A 10,517-nucleotide genomic window follows, 5' to 3' on the forward strand; every position below is an offset into this window, starting at 1 on the left:
TTAGATGCAAGGCTTCTTTCATTTCAGGAAAGATTCCTTAAATTATATATTTAAGTATTTTATTTTGCTTTATTATTTTGATTTCAGTTGGATATTCCTGTTAGGGACACATGGTATGTTATTCTCTTTACTCTGTTTTTTTTGTTTGTTTTTTTTTTTTTTGAGATGGGGTTTCACTCTTGTCACCCAGGCTGTAGTGCAATGGCACAACCTCAGCTCACTGAAAACTCTTCCTCCTGGGTTCAAGCAATTCTCCTGCCTCAGCCTCCTGAGTAGCTGGGATTACAGGCATCTGCCACCACACCTGGCTAATTTTTGCAGTTTTAGTAGAGATGGGGTTTCACCATGTTGGCTAGCTAGTCTTGAACTCCTGACCTCAGGTGATCCACCTGCCTCTGCCTCCCAAAATGCTGGGATTATAGGCATGAGCCACTGTGCCTGGCCTGCTCTTCATATTTTCTTACTCTTTTGACCTTTATTTCTTTTTTAGCTTGTTTTTCTTTGTCAATTACATTGCTTGTAGTTTATAATGGAATATCTGTGGGATCTATTTTCCTTTGCACTCGTGTTAGTTTAGTATTCATTTCTCAAATTGCTTTTTTTCCCCGCTCTATTTCTTCAGTTCTGTAAGTTTTCCTTTCACCCTCTCATTTGGCCTGTATACTGCCTCTTGTTTTCCGGTATTTCTATTTCTGATTTCCTGTCTTGGTGTTTGGTCTTCTGTCATAGCTAGAATTACTTCATGTACTTCAAAAATTAATATATAAAATTCATGTTAGAAATTTAATTTGTGTACACTGCACACACACACACACACACACACACACAAACACTCTTAGTGGCTACATTTTCTCCTAATTTCATTTCTCTTTCCTTACTTTGTATCTTCTGATGGTTACTGTCTTTAGTCGTTTTTATGATAATACAAATATGTAAATAATATGATTTTTTGCAGAAATATCAAAGGCAGATGATCCCTATGCAAAAGGTTGAGAAATCAAAGAAGTTGTCACATTTATATCTTCAATGTTGTCCTCCCCTGTAGATACAGGGATAGGTACTTCCTTAAGAATATAGTCCCCAGGTTGTAATCTCACTTAAGTACATTCTTTCTCCCACCAACATTCACCTGACTCCTTCCTTCACTGACTATTGCATCAAATAATAAGACCTTTCCTTCCTTCTCTCAGTCTTGGGCCTCTCTTAATGTTTTCTAATTCTAGCTCCTCTCATCATTCATGCTCTGTTCAATCCTGGGCCTGGTCACAGAAGTGCTAGTCAAGGTGAGGCCTGGACCTTTGGGTAGCGGTTACTGGCTTGTCCATTTGGAGATCTGTTACCTCCCCACCTCCACCCCACTGCAGCTCCTTCCTTTGTTCCTTTCTTGTCACCCAGCTGTAGTCTTCTGCCTTGATTCTGCTGTTGTTGGTTCTTTCTGGCCTACATACATACAATTAGAGGAACATGTTTTTTGTTTGTTTGTTTGATTTTTATACTTTTTTGTCATCTAAATTTAACCTAGGTTAAAAGAGTGTCTGTCTTTGTATGTGTGCACTTGCCTGTCCTCCTTGTAGCACTGCAACGGTTTTAGGACACTAAATAGAAAACGTCAGAACTAAGCTGACTTTATTCCTAGTAGATCCTCTCTCTCTCTCTCATGAAAGAGTTTTGCTCTGTCACCTGGGCTGGAGTGCATTGGCATGATAGCTCACTGAAACCTCCACTTCCTATGTCCAAGCAATTCTCATCTCTCAGCCTCCCAATTAGCTGAGATTATAAGCATGTACCAACACACTTGGCTAATGTTTGTATTTTTAGTAGAGACAGGGTTTCACTATGTTGTCCAGGCTGGTCTCAAACTTCTGGCCTCAAGTGATCCACCCTGCTTGGCCTTCCAAAGTGTTGGGATTACAGGTGTGAGCCACCACACACGGCCCCTAGTGGACCCTCTATTTAAAAAACAATCTTCATATATAATATAAAACTGAACACATCATTACCTTATTAAAATATCTATGCATTATGAAGAATTAAATGTGAAGTAAGACTTAGATGTGCATGAAAGAGGTGTGTCTTTCTGGTGTGTGTTAAACTGTGGAATGTTGAACCTTAGTAACCCTGGACTATGATTTTTAGTGATTGAAGTTAATTAGGTGTGCTTCCTCTTTAATTTTTACATTGAAGAAAACATCTACCTTCTAAACTTATAAAAATTCTATAAGTAGTTACATATTTTTCTGGTAAGGTAAAATAATTCTGTAAGAGAAAAAAGTGGAACATTGATTTTGCAAAAGGGGAGTTTTAAAATAAAACCTGATCATGAATAGAACAAGGCCGATTTATCTTAGGTTCAGTTGGCACAATGTCTTAGATTAGCACAAATTATTTTTCAACTAAAGCCAAACATACTGGACATAGATAACAAATGGAAAAAGTAAGTAATATGCTGAAATTTCTCACATAAAGACATGCTGAGTTTCTTTGTTGTGTTTTGTTATCTTAAGTTGGATGACAACTAATTGTCAATGAAAATTTTCAAAGTCCTCAACATATTGGAGGTAATAGAATTTTACAAAATGTTTGTATATCTTGAAAGAAAATAGAGTCATTCTGCAGGGAAGCTACTTAGCTTCTTTCAGAGTTTATTCAAAACCTTAAGGTTACCATTGAAATTAATCAAATGAAACTTAAATATTACAATGAAATGTACTTATATTAATAACCTCAGAAAAATGAATTGTTACATTCCATATGAAAGCAAGACTCATAGTGGAGCAATTGTGCTATTGACCTTAAAATGTTTGTTATGTGGTCAAGCTGATACAATTTTATAAGCAGAAAGTTTCAGAACAGAATTAAATATTTAAATGCAACTGTATTGGTGAGCTATTAGAAAGGCAGGGAGAGATGTACGAAATCTTTTCATCCCGCTTGGAAGAGAGTAAAGCTATGAATGTTTACATCTTACTTTGCTTTTGTTTGGTATGTACATGCTGGAAACTCAAGAAAAACTCATAGTTAAAAATTTTTCACACATTAGGAGAAAAAAAATTAGATATTTGGATATATTTTTATTTTATTATGAAAAGCCTAGGCAAAAATTAGCCAATATTGATACTGAAACTGAAAGCTAAGGCAGAAACACACACTCTAAACAACGCACACACACAAACACACACACGTATACAAAAATGATGGCTCCTCCAGAAGCTGTTGCCAGCTTTATTTTCCCAAGAAGATGGGGAAAATATCATGAGTTTTTGGCTTCTTCCTCTATCCTCATCTAAATCCAATCTTGCAATCATACAGAAGGAATTTGGAGATTTTCAGATCTGTGAAAGTAAATATGAAATCTCTGAAATCTTTGTGTAAGAATAAAATGGTTGGTTGCCAGTGAGAGATGGAAGAAGGGAGCTGAAAAATGTGCATTCCATAATCAAGGACTTCTAGCTAAAGAATAAGAAAAGTAAGATCTTTATACTTGTGTTTATTTCTTGCCCCCAAATTGCCATTAGTGTATCACTACTCACCACAGTATTCTAGAAGCAGCTGTATCAACTTACAACAGACCAAGGAGGTCCTTAGGGACTAGTTAGATTAGGGCACGGATTTCAACAGATTCAGAGGAAGACTCTAGTTTCAGAGAGTTGTCTTGTCCCCAGAACATACAGCCTACGGTCCAAGGCAGTGTTCTTTGTTTCATTTTGTTTGTAAGATGAACACCTCTAACTTATTAAGGGCAGCATTTTCTGGTATGTGTTGGCGAAAGTGGTTGGAGAGAGCTGGTGAATGAGTAGCACTGAGGCACAAACCCTAATACCAGCCAACTTTGTTGACAGCTCAGGAAAACAGGTCAAGACAACTAAAAGGAGGAAGTGCTACATAAAGACAGAAAACTAAGTAAGCTATGTGTTATGGCAAAGAATTAATGGGATGAATAAACAAAAATCTCAATAGACTTTATCCACAGGAAGATATAGAAAGATATTGGAAATATAACTTAGGCCAAACAGCTAGGCATAAAGAAGAGTCTATTGGAGATGCTGGGTGTCTACAAAATTTAAAAATAAGGCCAAAATGTGATAAAATAAAACTAAGAGAAGCTTAAAGCATTGAATGAACACTGCCAAGAAATGATCTTGATCTATTTAGTGAGAGAAAAAAAAAAGCATAGTAAAATATTGCATATTTTGAAATGAAGCAGAAATAAGTTGTAATATTAGAGTACTGCTAATGAATAAAAATAGACTATACTCACCAAACAAAAGCTAGAGACATAGGTTTGCATAGAAAGGAAACATCTGTAAGATGGGGAGTTCATAAGAAATACTTCAAATAAAAATAATACTGAAAGCTTGAAAATGACCAATTGGAAAAAATATAACAAGATAACAACATTAAAAAATGCAGCAATTTTATGTTAAACAATACAAATTTTTGATAGAAGTTATAAATATGAATGAGTGCTCTATATTAACAAAGTAAATAATATAATCAAGAAGATATAATTAACATAATTATCATTAGCATATAAATACATAACAAAATAACTTAAAAACCAAAAAACTGACAGCACTAAAGAGGAAATAGACAAATCAGCAATTCTTGCTTGATATTTTGTCATAAACGTTACAGAATCTGAGGAAATAAACAGAGAAAATGTAATAAACATATTGATTATTGGAATAACATGATTAAGAAGAACAAATATTCTACATATTTTTTAGACATAAAGTAATAAATATTTCTAAATAGTGTATTTACAGTCATTTTTATACATACATAAAATTTTTGTCCAACAAAGACAACAGTCATAATTTCCAAGAATACATGGAGCATTCATGAACAGTAACTGTGTCTTGACCTACAAATGATACATCAAAAATTCCAAAAAATTTCTGTTTTTCACATATATTCTCTGATCAGCATACAATGGTCTTATTAATTAATAGGTATAGTCTAGCATTAAAATTATATATAAATTTAACTTGAAATTACTACACTCTTGGGTTAAAGAGCAACCTAATTCCAAAAGAAACTATAAAGATCTTACAGAAAATTGACTTATAATTACTTATAATTATATATATAATTACTAACATATATAATATATATAATATAATATAATATATTTATAATATAATATATAATATAATATAATAGATCTATAATATAATATAATATATAATATAATATAATATATAATATATTTATAATATAATATATTATATATTATTTATAATATAATATATAATATAATATATTTATAATATAATATATAATATAATATACTATTTATAATATAATATATAATATAATATAATATATATAATATATACATATATTTGAAATGGAGTCTCACTGTGTCGCCAGGCTAGAGTGCAGTGGCATGAACTTGGCTCACTGCCACCTCCGCCTCCCGCATTCAAGCAATTCTCCTGCCTCCACCTCCCGAATAGCTGGGATTACAGGTATGTGCTGCCACGCCCCGCTAATTTTTGTATTTTTAGTAGAGACAGGGTTTCACCATGTTGGCCAGGATGGTCTCGATCTCTTGACCTCGTGATTTATCTGTTTTGGCCTCCCAAAGTGCTGGGATTACAGGTGTGAGCCACTGCACCCAGCCTTGAATCTATTAAACACAGCTAAACCAGTGGTACTTAGAGAAACATTCATATTTAGCTATAAAAAATACAAAAAAAAATCCAGAAAGACAGAAAATAAATAAAACATAATGAAAAGATAACAAAGGGAATCATAAAGTAAGGGCAGAATTCAAAAAGATAAATATTTCAAGATTATGGAAAGCCAAACTGGTTAGGGTTTGGGTTCCCTTTAAGACTATCCTTTCAGCCATCATTTAGTGAATTTAGTGGATATGACAGAGTAAAAAGATAAATAATAGACTGCAAAGAGATATTCCAATGCCTAAACTCCATAAGGAGTTAATATTTAAAAATATAATAAATAGCTCAAACAAATTAGAAAAAATCAGAAAACAAAAAATGGACAAAATATCTGAATAGATAATTACTACTAAAGTGATCAAGAGTTCTGGACCAAAAAAGTATTTCTCACTAATAATCAGATAAATACACATTACAACAATGTGATACATTTTGACACCCTTCAGACTGTTGAAAATAAGTTACTCAAATAATACTAATTTGGCTAACTTGTAGAGAAAAAGGAAATTTCATGTGTTGCTAGTAAGAGTATAATATGATACGTCCATTTAAGTGAGCAAACTAGCCATATTTAGTGAAAATGATTGTGCATACCCTATCTCTTTTCTTGAGGAAATATGCTGCAGAGAATCCCCTGCAAAGGAACTATATATGAATTGGTTTATCACAGCACTATTTGTGGTTGCAGAGAGTTGGTTACAACTGAAGTGACCATTACAGGAGCTGGGGATATTGTTATTGCCAGCGAATCCATATGAGTCTGTAGCAACTTCAATTCTTGCCTCCTCAGAAGAAATAATTTGACTGAGGGGCATAAGGCAGAGTGAGATACTGAGGCAAGTTTTAGAGCAGGAGTGAAAGCTTATGAAAAAGCTTTAGAGCAGAAATGAAATGAAGCAAAATACACTTGAAAGCAGGCCAAGTGGGCAACTTAAGAGATCAAGTGTGCCCTGTTTGATTTCTAACCCTGTTTTATATGTTGGCATACTTCTGGGGTCTTGCCTCCCTTCTCCCTAATTCTCTTGGCATGGGCTGTCCACATACACGGTGACTGGCTAGCACTTGGGAGGTGACCATGTGCAGTGTATTTACTGGAGTTGTACACATGCTCACTTGAGGTGTTCTTCCCTTACCAAATGTTCCTAGGTCATATACCAGTTAAATTGTACCATTTTGCCTCTCAGTGAACATGCTTGAACCCACTCACCCAACTCCTGAGATCTTCTCAGGAAACTGCTGATCACCCGTTTCAGGTTTTTTTCATTAGGAGACTGCCTTTCCCTGGATCCGACTGCTACTGTTTTAGTGAGACAGTTTACAACCATCTGACCATCACCTGATGGTTGCCTGACATTCCTGGTGGAGTGGGGGAGCCCTCTCCTGCCCTGCTCATGCTGACCTACTGTAACTGTATGAGCGACATTAGATCTATGTATGTGTGCATGCATGTGTAGAATCTGTGAAAAGAAAATAAACCTTGGAACCCCCAAATCACTAAGCCAAAGGGAAAAGTCAAGCTGGGAACTGCATCAAGTACACCTGCCTCTCATTTTACTCCTAAATAAGATAGCTACAAATATTTTTTGTTTGTTTTACAATAAGCTACATACCTCCCTCACAATTTGCCCACTAGGAAATACCTTGTGGGCCCCATGATCTTTACTGTAAAACGGTTCTGTTGAACGTCACCATGACAGTGTATATCGATAGCTTATCTTCACAGATGCCGGAAAGGACAAAACTCTAAGTCATCTCTCGGCTCACCTGAGACAAATGCATATCTGATTGTTTCCTCTGATGTAAAAATGCAGATTCACTGAGCTAGAGGGCGTAAGTGACAATTCCTTTACTCGTCTCTTACATGTAAATTATGTATTTGGTGAAAGGCTGATCAGAGACTCAGAAGATTCAACCGTTTGGTTTCTTATTTACCCACACCTTTGTAGAATTTCTTCCTTTTTCCCCAATGTCCACGTTTTCCCTTTTAAATATTGAAGCTCTCAAAATCATATTTGGAGAAGGCACAGACCTACTTCTTGGGTGCATGTCCTTAAACTTGGCAAATTAAACTTTCTAAATTGATTGAGACCTGTCTTAGATACATTTTGGTTCACAAATCCATGCATGTAATGAAATATTATATGTATTATTATGTTAGGGATGCTGTAACAAAATCCCAGAGACTGAGTGACTTAAACAGCTGAAATTTATTTTCTCACCATTCTGAAGGCTAGAAGCCCAAGATCAAGGTGTCATCAGGGATAGCTTCCCTGATGCTGTAACAAAATCCCAGAGACTGAGTGACTTAAACAACTGAAATTTATTTTCTCACCATTCTGAAGGCTAGAAGCCCAAGATCAAGGTGTCATCAGGGATAGCTTCCCTGAGTCCTTTCTCCTTGGATGACAGGCTCTCTTGTTTATTATTCACATTGTATTTTCCCTGTGTACACCTGCCTCCAACGTCTCCTCTTCTTCTTATAATCCACCAGTCATATTGGATTTGGGTTTCATTTTAACTCAACCATCTCTTTAAAGACCTTTTCTTCACATACAATTACATTCCAAGGTACTGGAGACTTGTAACTTCACCAAATAAACTGTAGGGAGACACAATTCGGTCCATAACATAAAGCAGTTAAAATTCGATGCTCCAAAGTACGTCTGGCAACCCAGATAGAATTTGAAAACTGTTGAGTGAAAAAATATAAGAAATATAATTCTACCTATAGCTCAACAAGTTTTTTTGATAATTTACAAACACATAGACAATAAATAATTACCATATGTTGTAGAGAAGGCGTATATGTATATATACACACATATATATGTGTATATATATGATATTTGACATAAAAGTTGGAGCCAATGAAAGAGTGATAGACTAGAACTGAAATTTGGGTAAAAAGAGAATAAACACTAAAAGAAATGGCCTTGTACGGACTGATGATGATTGCATCCTATAAACTGAGGAGTTTGATAAAATCTACTTTCAAAATTGAGGTTAAGATTTTTAAAGCTGACAATAAGTGTGTGCAGATAGCTATGTTGCATAGACTTACATTACATTCACATTTGAAGGCATTTTTAAATGTTTAGTTGACACTGTCACAGTCATTATTAATTTTATTGCTGTAGTATCATTAAACTACACAATAATTATTGGGTTTATACAGAGGGGACACAAACAGGTAGAAGGACATTAGTTTTAGAAAAGAGGTTGGACAGAAGGAATAAAATAAGAGCCCACAGTAGACACTGGGGTACAAGATTAACGTGTGGTTACAACAAAACTAAATTGACATCAACTTCTGTTGTTGCAGGGGTGAATATTCTTACAAAGAATAACACGGTAGCAGAATCTGTTGCTGGATTTGTTTTCATCTATAAGAGCTGGGGAGCTAAAGGATAATAGAGGACATTATTTAGAGCCAACAGCATGGAGAAGAAGAACAATAATACCTTCACCTGAATTTTTGTCTGGTATCCTGGCCAAACTATATGGGTTGAATAAATTCAAAGCTTGACCCTGAGCTGTTAGAGATTATTTCATTTTTCCCCTGAAATAAAGAGAGTTCTGTTTATACATAGAATTTAAATACAGATAACCTCACTGGGGCCTCTACCTCAAAATGACTTTATGTTCCAGCTAGATTTCTATTTTTTTTTGTACAAATTAAGCATAATTTGAGCTTCATTGAGTTTCTCACCTAAACATTTAATTCTTTGTGATCATGTAACATAGCAAGAACTGTACATAATAGTTACTACTCATTTGTGAAATAAATAATCATTGATTACCTACTGCGTACCAGGAAATATCCTAAAAACAAAATATTAAAGACACGCTGTCAATAGTTTATCTCATATTCTTATAAAACAAATAAACTAATACAAACACAGCATCATTTCCAGCACTGAAGAAGGTGTGTTCTACTTGAGAAACTGGTGGTGAGTCCAACTGGAAATGTTTTGGAGGCAACTGGCTACATGTGTCAGAATCTTAGAATGTGGCCAGGCTATATAAATTTTGAAGTCATTTACATCTGAGTGATGGTGAAGCCACAAAAGTAGACTAAATTGCTTAAAGAGAGTTTGTGGAATACTTGATTTAACATTAACTTTAATTTAATTTGATAACTTGGTTGTTTATAATCCATGTTTGTAACATATTGTTCATGGAACCATCTTACCTGTTCATGACTTAACAACTATGAAGTGTATTTTTTTATTTGGATTTTGTTATAATTTATAATGGGAAGCAACATTAAGCCACAGAAACAACCTTGTCTTTCCAAACATGCTGACAAGGATTGAAATCTAGTGTGACACTTGATTTCTGAGTGGATACAACGAGGAACCCAATGTAAAATGCATAGCACCTACTTTGAATTAACAGTGAACATTTTATTAAATGTTATCAGATTTCGTTCTTTGTAAATTTGCCATTTGTGTGGACATGGAACAATAATTTGATTACAATAAATAGTTATGGATTATTGTAAGATATTGAGTGTCTCAATAAGAAACCAAGATTTTAATTGACTCTAAACAAAGAAAACATCCAGGGGCAAATGAGACAGAAAAGAAAGGGTTCTATATTTCCATCCTCCATGAAGCATTATTGTTTCTTCCCTTCCTCTGAACTTTTGGTTATTCTTGCTCTGAAACTCAGTCAAAAAGCCTGTGATTTAGGCTTTTAGTGCCTCTAGAGTCTACTAGGAGAAAATTATGCCTGGCATGATAGAAAGAAAATGGATTTAGAAATCAAATCCTGTTTCAGGTCTTAAACTCATGTTAACACACCATGAACTGAGAGGCATTACTACAT

General features: G+C 34.7%; 1 long non-coding RNA gene across 1 annotated transcript; it reads left to right on the forward strand.

Moving 5' to 3' along the window:
- The first annotated feature begins 5,598 nt into the window (after positions 1-5,598).
- On the forward strand, positions 5,599-10,188 carry LOC141409073 (uncharacterized). Its single transcript, XR_012427385.1, has 2 exons — positions 5,599-7,517; positions 9,010-10,188. It is a non-coding gene; the product is annotated as an uncharacterized lncRNA (long non-coding RNA).
- Positions 10,189-10,517: the final 329 nt, after the last annotated feature.

The sequence above is a fragment of the Macaca fascicularis genome, chromosome 18 (assembly GCF_037993035.2).
Source record: "Macaca fascicularis isolate 582-1 chromosome 18, T2T-MFA8v1.1".
In the NCBI taxonomy this organism is placed as follows: Eukaryota; Metazoa; Chordata; class Mammalia; order Primates; family Cercopithecidae; genus Macaca; species Macaca fascicularis.